Raw genomic sequence first — 19,068 nt, 5'->3', positions numbered from 1 at the left:
CTTCCGCGCCAAGTCTCGAAGGATGCTGCAGCTTTCTGGTTGGTACCAACCCAGATACATACTTCGAATGGTGGGCGGGAAAGAATTAACACATTGTCATCCTTCGGGGTGGTTTATTAGGAGCTAATGGTCCCATTACTACACTCCGGTTGTAAATTTCCGAGAACTGGAATGGGGTGAGCTGAGTTGAGTTGAATGTGAGGTGGAGCTTCTTCTTCTCCGAATTCGGATGGGAGGATGATAATCAGAGCAACACGTACGATCTGTAAGTAATTGGTCTTTTGTGAGACATTTTTGCAGTGGTTTAACGTCTCGATTACTTCATTAAAGAATTAGAAGAACAAGGTTGTGTAGCAACATTCCTAGAGCTTGGCTATTAAAATTTTAAGGCTCAAATCCAATCCATTTTGAAAAGATCAGATTCAAAACTAATAATTTTGATTTCATGTTTTCAGATCTTAAATTGAGTATAAACTTATCAAGAATTCATAGATGAAAAAATCTATAATCTGGATTTAGGATTGAACAGTAATTTTTAAAGAATTTAGAATCCGCATAAACATAATTGACAAATCTATGTTTGTATGTTGAAAATTGTGAAACGGATAATTGAATGTTGAGAATTTGGAATTGAAAACTGAGAGTTTTGAAATTAGAATAGAACTTAAAGATTCGTTCGTAGTAGAGTCAAAAATTCAAAGATTGACAATTGACGTTCGAACAACGACAATTGAGAGGTGAAAATAAAGGATGGAGAAATAAAAATAAATAAATATGGAATTTTAAACACTGTTGATGAAGAGAAATATGTTTATTGTTTGATGCGAATTAGAGATGAAAAATTGAGAAATACGAATTTCCATTTATTGAGAACAACGTGAACCAAGGCCAGAGATTTGAGAAAAAAAAGAGAATTAAGAATGGAAATTAAAAAATTTATATCTAATTGAAAATTGAGCATTGAGAGGTAGGAATCAAAAATCAAGAATTTTCAAATTAAGAATTGCAAATTGAAAACTGAGAGTTGCAATTTGGCAATTAAAATAGGATATGAGATTAGAGAAAAGCGTATTTCGAGTTGAGATGTAAGAGTGGGTGAGGAATTAACAAAACAAAATTACAGATTGATAATACAAGGCATTTTTGTAATTTTTGTCATTTTTGTCATTTTTGTCATTTTTGTAATTTTTGTAATTTTTGTAATTTTTGCAATTTTTGTAATTTTTGTAGTTTTTGTAATTTTTGTAATTTTTGTCATTTTTGTCACTGTTGTCATTTTTGTCATTTTGGTCATTTTTGTCATTTCTGTCATTTTTGTCATTTATGTCATTTATGTCATTTATGTCATTTATGTCATTTTTGTAATTTTTGTAATTTTTGTCATTTTTGTCATTTTTGTCATTTTTGTCAATTTTTGTTATTTTTGTCATTTTTGTCATTTTTGTCATTTTTGTCATTTTTGTCATTTTTGTCATTTTTGTCATTTTTGTCATTTTTGTCATTTTTGTCATTTTTGTCATTTTTGTCATTTTTGTCATTTTTGTCATTTTTGTCATTTTTGTCATTTTTGTCATTTTTGTCATTTTTGTCATTTTTATCATTTTGTCATTTTTGTCATTTTTGTCATTTTTGTCATTTTTGTCATTTTTGTCATTTTTGTCATTTTTGTCATTTTTGTCATTTTTGTCATTTTTGTCATTTTTGTCATTTTTGTCATTTTTGTCATTTTTGTCATTTTTGTCATTTTTGTCATTTTTGTCATTTTTGTCATTTTTGTCATTTTTGTCATTTTTGTCATTTTTGTCATTTTTGTCATTTTTGTCATTTTTGTCATTTTTGTCATTTTTGTCATTTTTGTCATTTTGTCATTTTGTCATTTTTGTCATTTTTGTCATTTTTGTCATTTTTGTCATTTTTGTCATTTTTGTCATTTTTGTCATTTTTGTCATTTTTGTCATTTTTGTCATTTTTGTCATTTTTGTCATTTTTGTCATTTTTGTCATTTTTGTCATTTTTGTCATTTTTGTCATTTTTGTCATTTTTGTCATTTTTGTCATTTTTGTCATTTTTGTCATTTTTGTCATTTTTGTCATTTTTGTCATTTTTGTCATTTTTGTCATTTTTGTCATTTTTGTCATTTTTGTCATTTTTGTCATTTTTGTCATTTTTGTCATTTTTGTCATTTTTGTCATTTTTGTCATTTTTGTCATTTTTGTCATTTTTGTCATTTTTGTCATTTTTGTCATTTTTGTCATTTTTGTCATTTTTGTCATTTTTGTCATTTTTGTCATTTTTGTCATTTTTGTCATTTTTGTCATTTTTGTCATTTTTGTCATTTTTGTCATTTTTGTCATTTTTGTCATTTTTGTCATTTTTGTCATTTTTGTCATTTTTGTCATTTTTGTCATTTTTGTCATTTTTGTCATTTTTGTCATTTTTGTCATTTTTGTCATTTTTGTCATTTTTGTCATTTTTGTCATTTTTGTCATTTTTGTCATTTTTGTCATTTTTGTCATTTTTGTCATTTTTGTCATTTTTGTCATTTTTGTCATTTTTGTCATTTTTGTCATTTTTGTCATTTTTGTCATTTTTGTCATTTTTGTCATTTTTGTCATTTTTGTCATTTTTGTCATTTTTGTCATTTTTGTCATTTTTGTCATTTTTGTCATTTTTGTCATTTTTGTCATTTTTGTCATTTTTGTCATTTTTGTCATTTTTGTCATTTTTGTCATTTTTGTCATTTTTGTCATTTTTGTCATTTTTGTCATTTTTGTCATTTTTGTCATTTTTGTCATTTTTGTCATTTTTGTCATTTTTGTCATTTTTGTCTTTTTTGACATTTTTGTCATTTTTGTCATTTTTGTCATTTTTGTCTTTTTTGACATTTTTGTCATTTTTGTCATTTTTGTCATATTTGTCATTTTTGTCATATTTGTCATTTTTATCATTTTCTTATTTTATTTTATTCTTATTACATTTGCTTCGATAGTAAATAGTTTTAAAAATGATAAAATTGACACAAGCGAAAACACAAGAGACACAAGAGAAGAAAAAACAAAATTAAAGAATATCACAAAATTGACGGAAATAACAAGATTACAAAAGTTGATAAAGTTGACAGATTTTGCAAAATTGACATAATTGACAAATTTGACAAGGTTTAGAAGATTGATCATATTGACAGAACCGACAAATTTGATAAAATGGTGAAAAGTCACAAAATTTATCCAGTTGCCAAAATTAAGATAACTCACAAAACGAATGAAATGTCAAATTGACAAAATTAACTGAATTTATTACAAAGCATTGGCAGAATTGACCAGATTCAATTTTAAATTAAAAAAAAATGTCAAAGCTGATCAAATAGAAGAAAAAAAAATAAAAATTACAAAGAAAAAACAAATTGTCACAATTTTTTAAACTACTGTTCAATTGTTAAAATTGTCAAACTTCAAAAAAATATTTTTAAAATTGCTAAAAATATGCATTTCCAAAATTCTCATTCTCAAAAGTAACAAAGTTTTCAAAATGTCAAGATTCTCAAAACTTCGTTTTCCTCAAAAAACTCAAAAGTTTGTCAAAATTTCCAAATAGTTATAAATGTTACAATTGTCAAAACTGTAAAAAAAAATCAAATTGATGAAATTGTCAAAATTTCAAGAAATATTAAACCTGCCAAAATTGCCACCTTCTGGAGATTTGGCTCCTGTTTAATTTGATTGAACCTTTCAACTCATTCGGTCTCCTCAAATGTTAATGTTACTTCCACGTGTTTGAACAGACCACGTGCGGCGGGTGGGTTGCTTGGGTAGCAAAAGGTTGACCAAACCACATAAACGAACAAACAACTCAACGAGGTCAAACAAACGTCAACCAGATCGAATGCATTTAAATCGAACGATTGCGGGTCAGGTGCAGGTGAAAAAATTGACTCCGGAAATTGCAAAATTCAACCAGGGATTCCGGCCTTCCGGTCGACCGTATCATCGAATCACTATCAGATTTCATAATTCATTAAGGGGAAAGATTGAACTTCATTCTGAGCTTTTTGTTATGTTGAGCCATCGAAGGTCAGTACTACGAAAAGTTTTGTTTCGTAAAAATTGTGTTAAGGGCTATTTCCCGAATTTCCACGATTCTAGAAGTTTTCGAAGTATCACTCCAAATTAGCAGAAGAAAAAAGAAAATGGAAAGTAGTTCAAACAAAGCGTCGCATCTCACGTAAGCTGGTCTCCAGCATCATTGCGATCAGGTCAGTTACAAAGGCGAGTGAAGGAAAAAAAACCCATCTAGGACCCCTTCCGCTCCAGGGGGCAATCGCAAAAAACGAGCTGTATAGAGGAGAACGCACAACAAAAAAACGCGCGTAGTTGAACCGAAAGATGAAACAGGCATAATTAATTTATGTTGGTAATTTCGCTGATGGGTATGAAATGTATACAATTTAATTCAACCCTTTTTTGTGAATGGAATAAAGCGCAACAGCATCATCGCTCACCATCAGCTTTGGCGTCATCATCGTCGTCGTGTTGCCCCGATTTTATTTAGAGAGTTTTCGCCCTTATAAAACACTTTCGGCGGACAGGTTCAGCCAGGTCAGTCAGTGGGGGATTTCTAGAACCGTCCGGGGGTTGCTTCCTTTTGGCTTTGGCACAGCTTAAGTGACGCTACATGACGGAGGTGAAGCCTGTTACTGTTCTTGTTCCGGAATCGACAAATGATAAATTCTTCTCCTTGAGAAGCCATTATGAAAAAATTGTTAACCTACCTACTAGAATTCCTTGGCATCCTGAAATCAAATCGTAAATCTTTAAGCCAGAGGTCATAAGATCGAATCTCGGTCATGGCGTATAAAATACTTCTTCGGGAGGCTGACGTTTTTTAGCATTTAAAGCACGTAGCCGCCACTGCTATCAGTAGTATTTACCTTCTACGCTTTGAGTACGAATGGCATATTTGGATTCTCCGCCCCCAATATAAGTCGAAATCAGCTCTAATCGATCTCGATCGTATTGGTCACCTTGATTTGAGTTACTAGTGATTTTATCGGAACCCCTCGTACCGTTCGCGTTTTTGTATTTGTATGAATATTTGAAGCGCCAAAAACTGTAATTTTAGGAAGAAATAAAAGGAACGATCTCATTCGTTTTACTAGTCGACTAGATAACAAGTATCTGATTTGCATCCGAAACCCATCCAATATGGTCTGCCCAAACAAGCTCCTTTATTCTTGAAACCTCGGGAAGGGGTTTATTTCAAAGACCAGTGTTTTGTTTGGTCAGCGTCAATGTAAAGGATGAGGCAGCTCTCTTGTCAGGTTGATTCAACTATGCTGGATTTCTAAACTATTGATTACTGAAAGATATCGTTTGTTGTATGGTTTAGTAGCTCAGTCACCAGGGCCGGATTAAGCCATCGGGGGGCCCGGGGCAATTTTTCTCGGGGGGGGCCCTACACACTACCAAAAAAATCTCTAAAATTACATCACATATGATGTAAATAAAAAGAAGCATCATATATTACGGAATATTCAGTGCTAGTTGGAAATTACACGCCAGTAAAATTTTGCAACGTGTAAAATAAAAAATGATGTAAAATTTAGCAACGTGTAAGATAAAAATGATGTAAATTATAAAATCACTGAATGTTGGAAGAAAAGCTTTCCAATTGGAATTTGTTTTGTTTTATTTATTGTTAATACGATTCAATACTGGAATTTTCACGTCTCTTCATAAAAATAAAACTCATCTATAATTAATATGATTCATTTTATTAAGCGACAAACACACATTACATTTTATTTCTTTTATTTTTTCCGCGAAATACCGGATCCAAAGTTGAATACCGTGGATCCGCTTCCAAAACCGCATTCCTGCTTCTCGGATATCTCCCGGAACCATCAACACCGATTAACTTACTCGCGCGCGGGGAAAATACTTTGGCGCACGACTTGACTTAACAGTTTTTGTCACATTTGTCTGGTCCTGTTCTTCACAGTTTATAATTTTACATGACATTATCACGTTCAGTGTATTGTAATATTTCATGTCGTGTAATTTTGAGAAATGTCCAATTCAGTGTTGTGTGAATTTCGTGTGACCAAAATAAATTGTAAAATTACATCACATATGATGTAACGAAAAAGAAGCATCACATATGATGGAATTTTCAGTGCGAGTTGAATATTACACTCTGTAATCTTCAACAGACGTGTAAAATTTGAAGGACATGTAAAATATTAAGACGTGTAATATTTAATTCGCACTGAAAATTCCGTCGTATGTGATGCTTCTTTTTATTTACATCATATGTGATGTAAATTTACATCAAATAATCGCGTTCCGTGTCAAGTAATATTTGTGTCATTAGAATTCAGTGCTGTTAAGGATTCAACCTTTTTTATTTTGTAAATTTACATATATAAATCGCGTTCCATGTCATGTAATAATAAAGGTTTTCAATTTCAGTGACGTTAAGGATTCAGATTTTTTTTCTGTGTATGATTCGATTTTTTTCTCAAATGCTATCCCAGAGAATACGTAACATTTTAACCGTACAAAAGAACTAAAGATGAGTTCAGTATACTGTTTTTGAATAGCCATGTTGTCTGCGTAAATGATAGTTTCTGGTATCTTCAAATAAAAATTGTTAATTAATCAAGTGCAAACATTGCGGAAGACATTAGAAATTTCTCAAAAACGAAAGCTTCGATTTGAACTGCAAAATGCAATATTTAATTCTCATATTTTTTTAAAATATCCTTATCACCAACTAAAATTCTCTGATTTAGAAAAAATGATCAGATAGATATTTTGAATGATTTTCATTTCATCATTGATCGTCTGGTTTGTGCTTTATCGAAAGATATTTACTAAATTACAATTGGAAGTATCATGAAGATTTGAAACGTAGAATACAAAATTAACAAAATGATTTATTTCACATTCCATAGAGTTACAGATATAAGAGTTTAAGAATTTAAAACTAAAAATCAGGTTATATTCAGAACCGCAATTCAGTGTCTCTAATCTAAATCATAAATTCGAATCAAGTTTTGAGGAACAAAATATGAATTGAATAAAAAAAAAGAGATTCGAAGTTACAATCAGAGCCAAAGCAGGAATTGCACCAAATATGAATTTCAATTTTAACTCTTTGAACCCATGAAAATAACCTTTTCATCCCAGTTTATGAATATGATTCTCATCAGATAAAAAAAATTGTAATCAAACTGTTATTCTTTGTGACAAAAGTTTCATAAGATGCCCTCTAAGCCAAAGGGGTAAAAGTGCAAAAATAATCGGTTGAAGAAAAAAAAAAGGATAGAGATTAATACCTGAGTTTAGTACCTTAAACAAAGATCCCGAGTTCTAAAAATTCAGAAAAACCATGAAACTGAACTTCAGTAAGTGAAGAAACAACATAAGACTTGAAAATCTCAATGAATTGAGTTTGGAAAAAGGTAAGATTAAAAACATAGAAATAATCATGTTAAGAGAGTCACTCAATGATATAAGCCACTCAACTATGAGATCGTTTTTATTATAATTATAGAATGATCATTTCGAAAATGATATGCTGAATTCAGGATATTAACTTGTGTCAAATCAATTGAAAATGTTTCGAAACGAATTTCAAGTCTAAGACAGAAATTGGGATTGTACTGTAGATTGGTCCAATTTAAGCAACTACAGTTATTTTTTTTTAGATTTTATTTTCAAAAATAGGTAGGAAAAGGGTTTATAATTTAAAATCCAACGTAAATTTCAATAGTATTGATTGAAAACTGAAAAGTAAAGTTATAATAATACCCGGTATCACCCCCCAATGTTTATCATAAAGCTTCTCTGTTCTCTCTTAGCACTGTGAGCCAGTTTTGATAAAATTAGCTGCTATTTTAGTGCAGTAACTGTTTTTTGGAAAGTTAACGTAATAGTAAACAAGTTTATTTTGCAATACGTTTGAAGGGGAGATGAGGGCATAACGAGCACCCAGGGCATAATAAGCACTCCATTTTTCTACATAAGTACGTATTTTCTTAAACAAATTTTCATGAGGACTTGTTTCGTACTACCTATAGTATTAATTTTTCACCAAAAAAGAAAAATCCTTTTCATCTTTACAGAAATATTAAATAATAACCAGCTAGGTTCTCAAGTGACGAAAATATTATAATTTTTGAGCACCACCAAATAGGCTTTTATGACCTTTAAATCATCTTGATCTGAAATGTACGCACTGGAACATGATCTACACATTGTTTCTCAATTTTCAGCATCATAAAATTTTTGATTTTTCACTTTAATCATTTTTCAAACGCGTTTTTACTTTAATGTGTTCACTGGAGGCGAACAGAGCACTATCAATGAAGGCATAATGAACATTTTCTGCCGGGGAATCTAGCAGCGAATTCGACTCGATGAAGTCAACTGAGTAATAGAGCTACAGCTTAACTTGTATCGTCTGACGATTTGGCTAATTGGTTAGATGTCGGAGAGGTAATCAGTAGACTCGAGTTAGATTCCTGTTCGAGGGGTTTTTTTTTTTGCACATACCATTCATGATTGATTTTTTTTATTGTTACATTATACGGCTATTAGCATCAACGCATCATCCGTCAAACAAAACACCAGAAACATAATGTATGAGCATGTGTTAATTCTTTGAATTCTACAAACAGACCTAGATTATTTTGTTATTGCTTTGTTTGATGAATCTACGTCTCACCGTTTAGTGCAATCATGATCATGAATGATAAAGGAAAAAAAAATCACCTCCACCAGGAATCGAACTCGAGCCTACTGATTACCCCTCTCCGACATCTAACCAATAGGCCAAATCGTCAGACGATACAAGTTAAGCTGTAGCTCTATTACTCAGTTGACTTCATCGAGTCGAGTTCGCTGCTAGATTCCCTGGCAGAAAATGCTCATTATGCCTTCATTAATGGTGCTCATACTGCCTCGGGGGGTTTCTCATTATGCCTGACTGGTTTTCAGCTTTCGGCAAAATTTTTTAAAATGCATTTTTAAACGTTTTTATCTACTTTTTCAAGTTTCACCCAATTAGGCAATAGACTATTTGAGTGTCTGAACACGAAACAATGACGTAATTCACATATTACAGCTGTTCTCTATGGTTAAATAAGCATTTTCTTTAAGGAATTAAGAATTGAATATTTTAAAAATAAATTTGCTTTACTACCGTTCTGATCAAATATGAACATCAGATAGTGATTTTAATAGTGCTTTGAATACTGATAATAATTGTTGTATGCATTAAATTTCTTTCTTAAAACTTTTTGTTTTTAAATTTTTCAAATATTTAATTACATCTCTCAATGTTCCTTTTCTAATCCATGAGAACATATCACAAATTTTCAAAAATTCAAGTTCTTCTTTCCAATTTTGAACATGAATTCAAGTAAACAAAATTTTAGATTTAATTGGAAAAAAAAATTTTAAACTGGAAGCTAAGTGCTGGATTTAATTTTAGAATTTCATGCTATAATATAAATATTTTTAGGTATTAATTCGAAGGAGCAACTTTATTCGGTAAAAAAGCATTTTCTTCCATAATCTTTAATATATCTTCTCACAACTTTTACGTCTTTTTTTTTATTCTAAACTTTATCATGTTTCTGCAACTATTTTTAAAACGCCATGACTGTTTTAAAAGTTGATTTTGATTTCTGAGTCTCGACCTCCATATGGTTCTGTATCGATGACCTTCCAGTGGCTCTGATTCGTACCTCGATGACCTCCCAATGGTTACTGTACTGGTTCGTTGTCCTTCCGGGCTTCGGCTTGTTGTCCTTCCATGGGCGCTGGCACTTCTTGCCACTGTTGATTCCGCTTCTCCTCCTTCCCACTGGCCCATAACCTGTTGCAGCACTTTGGGCAGTGCAAAGGAGATACTTGTCATGGTTGGTGGTAGAACTTGGAATACTTTATTTAACAAATTTCGTTACCTTACATATATACTTAACCATTTCCATGGTTACATAGAATACTTGTTTTCTAATTATGTGTAAGTTGTTATTTGTCCCATCGATTGCTTCGATTAGACAAATCTCAACAAAAACGAGTCTTAAGTTTGAGCTCAAAAAAAGTGCGTAATATTCTTTTGTTAATAACTTTTGAATCAGTGAATGAAAATGAATGATATTGTCAGCGGAAAGTATTTAACGTTTATATGTGAAAAGTTTCGCGGCGATCTGTAGTTTTTTTTTTTTTTGGTAATGTCTATGAATAAGTTCAATGGCTTAAACTCGTTTCGTGTGAAAATCAATGTAAACTCAGTTTTAGAAGAAGTATCTAATAAACCTTTTCAAAACACGTGTTTGTAAAAAATAAGTACTTTTAACTATTAACAGGTTGAGGGACAAACCCAGGAAATCATATTTATGGCTCAATAAAAGCCTATTTTAAACGACTTTGCTTTAAATTTTACTAATAAATGCTTTTGGTGTACTATAAATTAACGTTACTTGAAAAATTCATCCGCACTGGACCGTGAACTTGGCAGCACCCTTTTGTTGGCAACGGAACCGGTATTTAACCTTTGGTCATTGTTGTCCTTTTTTTTGCCATCACTCCATCCGAGCCACCTCGAAGACGAAGACAAATCTCTGCCCATTTGGGAAATGATCCCGCACCAGAATTTTCCTTCCTTTCGTCCATCCCATCCCACAAAACAACATCCGAAAACCGGCCGGCAGTGCTTAAGCACTGTTTTTATGAATAATATTTGTTGAGAAAACAAACTGTTTTTCCCTCGCCTACCTTCAGCCTCGGCAAAAAGGTAACGCTCCCAAACTGCTGGCGGGCTTTTCACACCTTGTTGCCTTTTAGATGTTGGACGCTTTTTTTCTTATCTCGCTCGGTGTAATATCCTTAAATTTAAAATCAGTTATTGCGAGAAAAAAAAACAGCAATTAGGTATCTCATACCGTGGCGAGTTTTACAAGTAAGAAAACCAGCACCTTCCGGGGTGCTCTGGGTTCTATCTGGACAACAAGCTAGAATGGGATAATCACTGCCAAGATGATTCGCGTTCCAAGCTTTCCTATAGGGGAAAATGCTATTTGAAGATTTCCTTCCGCTTCCGCTTTGCTCATACAAACAGTGTGATTTATTAGACGTTCATTTAACCTATATACCTAATATGCAAGTTTATGAAAGAGTCCAAGGAGTATACGATATTGGGCGGATAAAAATGAAGAAGTTGAAAACATTGATTGTACTCACAAATCCATACAATTACATTACAAAATTAACAATACGACTGAAATGAGAAAATTAACAATAGGGCGAAAAAGACAATACCAAAAAAATTACAAAAATGCTGAAAATAACAAAACTGACACAAAAAGGGCTTGTGATTAAGCTAAGTTGACAAGTCAGTTACCTCGGTTGCCTTAGGGAAAGCGTTTAAGTCTTCTAAGTCCAGATAGCAGAATGACAAAAACGACTAAACTTTTAAAAACTTACAAACATGGCAAAAGAAAACATAAATGTCAGAATTATCAAAAAAGCAAATAAAAACTCAATAATGACAAAGAAAGCAAAGATAAAAAATAACGAAAATTACATATTCTTTTGAGTAAGATTATGAAACTTTATAGACGGATAGAAAATAAGAAGAAATGAAAGATGTTGAAAATGAGCTCGTAGAATTTATGTAGAAGCATCACCATCACACCAAATTCTTTTTCAGCACAGTTCAACAACTATGAAGTGATAGATACAGATAGAGTTAGCATCTACCACCACACATTAGTGGGCAACCCCACAAGCGGAAACTTGCAGTGCGAACGAACAAAAAATGGTGTGTGATTGGCGATAAGCGCGCTCGCGCTGGCTGTTAATTATATACATGTCTCAGAAACAAAACGACATGAATTGACATTGACGTTTTTAAAATTACAAAAATTAATAAAACGACAAAAATTGAAAAAAATAAAAATAATTACCAAATAGCTAAAGCAATAGAAATATTAAAATAACAAAAATGGATAAAGAATATACAAAACAACAAAATGATAAAAAGTAAAAATTTACCAAAATACCAAAAGCCGCAATAAAAAATTAACTGAAATTTAAGTAAAATCAAACGGACAAAAGTGACCGAAATAATGAAATGCTTATAAAATTACTAATCCCTAAAGCTGACAAAAATTATCATAAATTTTGCGAGCAACGATATTGCTTCAGGCTTCAGCTATTTTAATACAAAACCCGTTCGATTTTGGCAACACGCCCGATCATTTTGTGTTGCCAAAATCGAACTTTTTTTTCAACATTTTTTTCACTTACTATACAGAAAAACTGTTATTATCATCATTAACGCCATTTTTAGTAAATTTATGATCATTTATAGTCATTTTGTATTTTTTATAACATGTTTTGGTGCATTTAGCACGTTTCTTGCTTTGTTTATAATAGTTTTTCTTTGTCATATTTGCTCTTCTTATATATCCCATCATTTTCAAGTTATTTTTTGTCATTTTAGTGTTTTGTTTATATTAGGTTTTTGGTTTGGCCGGAACAAATATCAAATTCTTCTTTTGTCCCCATGGAGGTTTAAATTTAAAATCTAATTTAGAATCCAAAAAAATCCGTTTTTCAATGAAAAAATGCTGATTTCCATCAATTCAGACGGCTGGTTTCCATCAATTAATATTACTGGATTTCCAGTAATTTAGTTTGCTGGATTTTCCAGCAAAATAAAATTTGCTATGTAAAGTATTTTTTTGGAAATTTCGAAAAATCTATCAAAAAACCGAAAGATCACTAGAGCAAAAAACAAATTGTGAAAAAAGGGAGTTTCATCACCTTTTATATCCTTGACTTCATTGAATTTTTCGATAAAAAATTACGTGAACCTGTAATTTTAAATTATTTTCCTTGAAAGTTAACGAAGATTCATTTATTATTACAGCAAATATGTCCTGTAAAAAAGTTGTACACTAAAAATTAAATGTCACGTAATCATGTTTTCGACCTGTAAAATTACGATAAATGTCCTGCTCCTTTTTGTTACAGGACATTTGCGTAATTTTACAGAAAAAAAATTTTGCTGTGAAGCTTTCGTGCCATTTATTACAATTTATTGGTTTTTTCCATTAATTTTTATTATCCTCCCACCTCGCGATGTTCCCAGTGCGAGTGATAAAAGAAGGATTTGAAATTTATTCCGGCCTTATATGAAAATTTCATCATTTTTAAGTACACACTTAATAATTTTTTAAATTGTTTTTGTTGTTGCAGTTCATTGCCATATAAGAACGTAAAAACTTTTTTATGGTGTGTGTCTAAATAATATTAGTCCTGTTATAACGATTTATAAGGCAACGTCGTTCCAAAAAAACCCTTCGATTTTGGCCCATATGAGGTTTCTTTACGTCGTATGAAACAAAATGTTAACAAAGAGTTTTATTACGAAATAATACAAAAACTGACATAAACTAGTCGCAACTTGTTTCCGTTTAGAATATTTTTAGCCAGGGCAACATATTCTATATGTGAAATACAAATGTTTAAGTTGTTTTGATAACTTTTGCAGCAATTTTCTGTGAATTCTTCAGATATATGCAATTTGCTCAATGTTTGCGTAGAAGCGGTTACTAGTTAAATTCGCCATTTTACATGAGTAGATAATGCAATTTGCTGTTACAAGAATGAATTAATTTTTTTTTTATGAAAGTTTAATGGCATTGCGGTGAACTTGATACTATGAAAATTCTTGATAGAAGAATTAAAGATTGAAATTAAATGACGGATAGACAAAGCAGATGCTTAATAGAAGAAAATTGAAAGATGTTGAAAATGAGCCAAGAGCATATTTTATGGAAAGCTTCAAAGGTGCGTTCTAGACCCTTTGTCCCACATCAATTGAATGGCTGAGAGAAGTAATAGCGAGAGGCGCAATTACGTTCACCCATACATCCAACCCGATGGATTGGTAAAGCACGTGCTTCCCAATCCATCGGGTTGGATGTATGGGTGAACGTAATTGCGCCTCTCGCTATTACTTCTCTCAGCCATTCAATTGATGTGGGACAAAGGGTCTAGAACGCACCTTTGAAGCTTTCCATAAAATATGCTCTTGGCTCATTTTCAACATCTTTCAATTTTCTTCTATTAAGCATCTGCTTTGTCTATCCGTCATTTAATTTCAATCTTTAATTCTTCTATCAAGAATTTTCATAGTATCAAGTTCACCGCAATGCCATTAAACTTTCATAAAAATAATAATCAACGGTGACTATTCGTTAAAAAGAAGAATGAATTAAGGGGCATCCATAAATCACGTAACGCTCCTAGGAAGAGGAGGGAGTAAGCTGAGTAAGCTCTTAAGACGCCTGCACAATAGCCCGTCGGACGTCGCGTCACGTCAGCGTCGCGTTGACATTTCATTTTGGGGATACCAATTTTCGTTTGAGCCACCACAAATGTGCGTCGCGTCAGTGACAGCATTAGCTTAGCTTAGCTTAGCTTGATTAACTACTCACATCCACCTTGAATCATTGAACCCGAAATGCACCTTAAGATGTTTTGATAAAGAATTTAAAAGTATTCTAGTATACTCGGTGATTGATTTCTAAATTTGGTTTAATTGCAAGTCAATACATTTCGGATTCCAAGATCACAGGCGTGGCTCAGTAGAACGAGTTCCACATCGCCAATGGTTGCTACTCCGTGATTGACCGAGGCCATCAATTTTGTTCAGAGGTCAAATGAATGGAACCTGGGATTGGCTACACATTCACAATGCACAAAACTGATGCTCTCTCTTTGAACATCAATTACGGCGCCGGCCACGTCCTAGTAGTCAATAGATAGGTTAGAAAAAATTAGAAAGGGATGAAAGAACAACTTTGTGCTTAAGGACCGAGGTTACCTCTGCATCCTTGCAAAAAATTTGGTTGGGAATGTGGGGGAAAGCAAAAAAAAAAAAGGAAACACTTTTGACTAGTGTTCAGCAGTGGCTATCAGCAATTTTTTCTCCTGAAATATATTTTTATTTATTAAATCATTTGAGCGAAATAAGAAACAACCATTTTGAATGGTGATTATGACTAAATACATTCGAAGTCAATCGTATACACTTGATTTTCATCTTTATCTGTATCTATAATAGTTGTTGCTCACATAATTCAAAGTTCGAAATGATATTCGATCTGATGTTCTAAATAATATTTATGTAGGAATTTAAAAACGTATGAAAGGTGTAAAGTTCAAATCTTTTCAAGGAAAATTCAAAAAGAGATTGAAAAAAAAAGTGAATTGAACTATTGGAGAAATCTAGTCCAAATAGACGTTTTATCTTTTTTTTTTTTAAAGACAAATGGAGAGAATGGTATCACATATAAAAACAATGTTAATTTTTGAGCAATTTTGATTGAAAGATTCATGTAACGACTTCCACCATTTGATCAGAAACATTAAGAAATAACTTGTATCTTGTTTATAATTTAATCATAATATACATGAATAACGATCGCTTCAAAGTTTTGGACATTTGAATAAAAAAAATTGATGGGAAATTAAAAAATTCTAAACAAGCTATTGAATAAGTTAATCCAAGTTTAGGTTTGATACAAGAATAAAATGTATGTTTAAACCAAAAAAAGGGATCAATTTTGTAATAGAACTGATTAAATTAATTTTTTGAATTTGTGAAATAACGATTGGTTTGAAAACATTTGAAATTATTTTGTAAAAATAACAAAATGTTTTTTTACGACATTATTAATGTGGCACGAACATTTGTGAATAATTTTTCACATTGACAACATTCTAGTATTTAAGTATGATTTACAAGTTTTGATCAACTTATTATGAAAAAAATGAGAATACTTAGCTTAAACGTTTCCCGGATGCCAAACATCAATGGATGACTCCGAAGGTTTCATCCTCGATAAGTATGAGTGGCCGACAGCATTCCAGGAAGACAGGACAAATCATGTTTTGAAATAAGGGGTTGAGAGCTCTTGAAAAATTTTCCGTCCTGTAGGGCTGATACCGGAAAACCTTCGGAATCGACTTGAAATTAACTTCACAAAAATTTAATATGGTTTAAACTTGGATTTGAACGGTCTCGAAAATTTTCTTTAAAAGTACTGCGTCGCGTCAGTGACAGCATTGTACTAAAACGCTAAACTTGTTCTAAACAGCAGCGTTCTTCAGCGTCGACGTTTTTGTTTTGAAATAAATCAAAATTCCAGTGCGTCAGCTGGGTTTGAATATTGCTTTTTTAAGATTTTTTGTTAAAATTCGACACAAATATACTCAAAAATAAAATCATCGTAATTTTTCTGTGTTTTGTGATGTTTGGCGCCCCGAGTTTGGTTTCAAAAATTCTGGAAAGCCTTGTCAGTGGACGCTGTATTGTGCTGCAAGCATGGGTGGCAAAACTCCTCAGATCGGCTTGTCCAGTGAAAGAGAGTGCAATTTTTTTCGTCTGCTCCCCCAATCGGTGCGGGGAGAGATAAATCGCACTGAAATTGGGAGTGGGATTGTCAACATATAAGAGTGAGCGAGAGCATTCATATCCGCTGATGAAGAGAATTCCCTTCTCCGGAAAAATCTGTTGCGCAATGTGCTGAGGAGAATTCGAGAGCTAACTCAGTTTATTCTTGGTACGTTCACGAGAAAAGAAGTTACTTTACGAATCAAAGCTCCCAGCGGTGTCCTGAATTTCTAGAAGCCGTCCTGATCTTAATTGCAATTGATTTTGCAATAAAAACAGTTCAACCTCTTAAACCAATGGTAATCATCGGTTCAGATGATATTAGAACGGTTTTTTTCGGTATAAGCGAAAAGCCACCTAACTTCATATCTCTTCTGCTGCATAAATTAAGGCGTATACTGCACCGCTATTTCGCCTTAATTTATGCAATCTAAGAAGAGCTGCATTTCATTTCCACCAATCTACTGGGGTCCTGAAAAATCCTGGTTTTTGTTCTTCGCGGTGTCCTAATTTTTTGATGAAACCACCTGTCACCTCTTCTTCGAACGCTACCTTTTGCAAAAAAAAAATTCAAAACAGCTAACAGCAGTAGGCATGGTAGCGGAGTAGAAATTGTTTATATTTTTTCTACGTTGTGTGGTGGGAGTCTAAATAATTTTTTCCTTCTTTACTCTGAGGTGTATGACTGAAACACAGGGCGCTCTTTGTTTAGAATTCTCTTTCTCCCACTCGGGTGCAAATGCTCTCACACTTGCCGTCCGAGTCACTTACAGCTCGTGTAAACTCGGGTAACGAGTGGAGCACGATCAGCGAAAGAGGATTACACTCGGAAGCCGAACTGAAAACAGTGTTGGTTGCTCCCGGCTCTTTGTTGTTTGAGAAGAGCCGACCAACCCTGCAAGTAAATTCCAGTGCGTCGCGTCAGCGTTTTAGTACGTGCTATTGTGAGGGCGCCTTTAAAGGCGCCCGCACAATACCACGTCAGACGTCGCGTCGCGTCACCTGTCAATGCTGTCGTTAAGTACTAAAACACTGACGTGACGCACTCGACGATTTTTGCATCACAATTCAGCGTCGAAAGACATAGCAACTGAAAGTTTGTTTTGGTTTGGTGCTTTCGTCCCAGCTTTTGATTTGTTGTCGCGAAACAAGACCGAATTCAATTTCGCCAGAATTTATGCTTTTTGAAGGACAGTTGCCGCTCTATGGAAGGGAGGCCTTGTGAAATTTATTCAAAAAAAGAGATTCTGTAGGTAAGCTAGGTAGTGTTGAAATAACGATTCATTTTAAAATTACAAGCATATGGTTTCTTTCAGGTTTTCCTTTTTTTTTTTTTTTTTTGTTTTGCTAGGATTTTAACACTCTCGTGTTATTCATCCCTTTTCCTCCGTGGCTTGTCAAAATTTTGAATGGTGTACGTCGTGTGTACTTGTTTTTGTTCTTGGATGTACTCATTTTTGATGTTGTAATTTCGATTTGGTCCATTAAATTACTTTTTCGAAGAAACAGTAAAATTTTCTTCTCTTCGATGGGACAGTTGGATAGGATCTGTTTAAGACTGTCCCCAAGACCGGACTCGTTCCTAGCTTGTTGGTAGCAAGGGCAGTTTAGAAGTACATGTTTTATGCTGAGTTGGACCTGGCAAGCAACACACATGGGAGGGTCATCCCTGTCCATCAGGTATCCGTGGGTCAACCTGGTGTGACCTATACGAAGTCGTGTCAGTATTCGCCTTTCTCGAAAAGATGCTCGGTCGATCCATGCTTCAGTGGTGTTTTTTACTTCTCTCAATTTATTCTGGGCTATAATGTTCCAGGTCTGGGACCATGCTAATGTGATGTGTCGTTTTACCCATTTCAAAGCGTCAGGGGAGGGAATCGTTTGGTTCTGGGGATCGAGTTGACTACCAGCTGCCGCAAGGTGGTCCGCTCGTTCATTGCCGGCAATTTTTGAGTGTCCAGGAATCCAGCACAGCGTTATACCAGGTCCTACCGGCTTCCGAGAAATTTTGGCGACAGAACACTAGCGCCAAAATAGATTTTACGGAATGAGATCCAAGCTCAAATTGTGTAATCTGTAACACACACTACTGCCTAAAAATCAAAGCAGCTCGCGTTTACTTTTTTGTTTACATCCCAGTTCTCTTTGTTTACACCACAGCACAGTGGTCAAAGTTGCAAAAAAATTTGAATTTTTACAAAGTTGTTCAAATGTGTTGAATATATATGTTAGTGAACCTTCATATAAGAGAAGCGACATCTGATCCCTCTTAAAATAAAATATGTGGCAACATCGCCGAAATCTTGGACAAAAAATCCCCAGCACTGTTTTCTGGCTGAATGTTCAAGCTCTAAAGTGAACGCTCCTTCAATGTAACAAAACGACATAGAACTCGATGCCCGAAGAATCACGATAAAAGGTATGAATGACTTGAATTTCGTTAATAACCAGTTAGTTTTCTAACTAGAAACACGATTCACCATAGCAGTGAAAAAAATTGCACCTAATCATAAATTCATATGACCAGCTAAAAAATTATCTGTTTGAATTATAACAACAATCACAATACCTTCCATGGTTGAGTTTTCAATA

Source organism: Uranotaenia lowii, chromosome 2, assembly GCF_029784155.1.
Source record: "Uranotaenia lowii strain MFRU-FL chromosome 2, ASM2978415v1, whole genome shotgun sequence".
Lineage (NCBI taxonomy): Eukaryota > Metazoa > Arthropoda > Insecta > Diptera > Culicidae > Uranotaenia > Uranotaenia lowii.
This window is presented reverse-complemented; position numbering follows the sequence as displayed.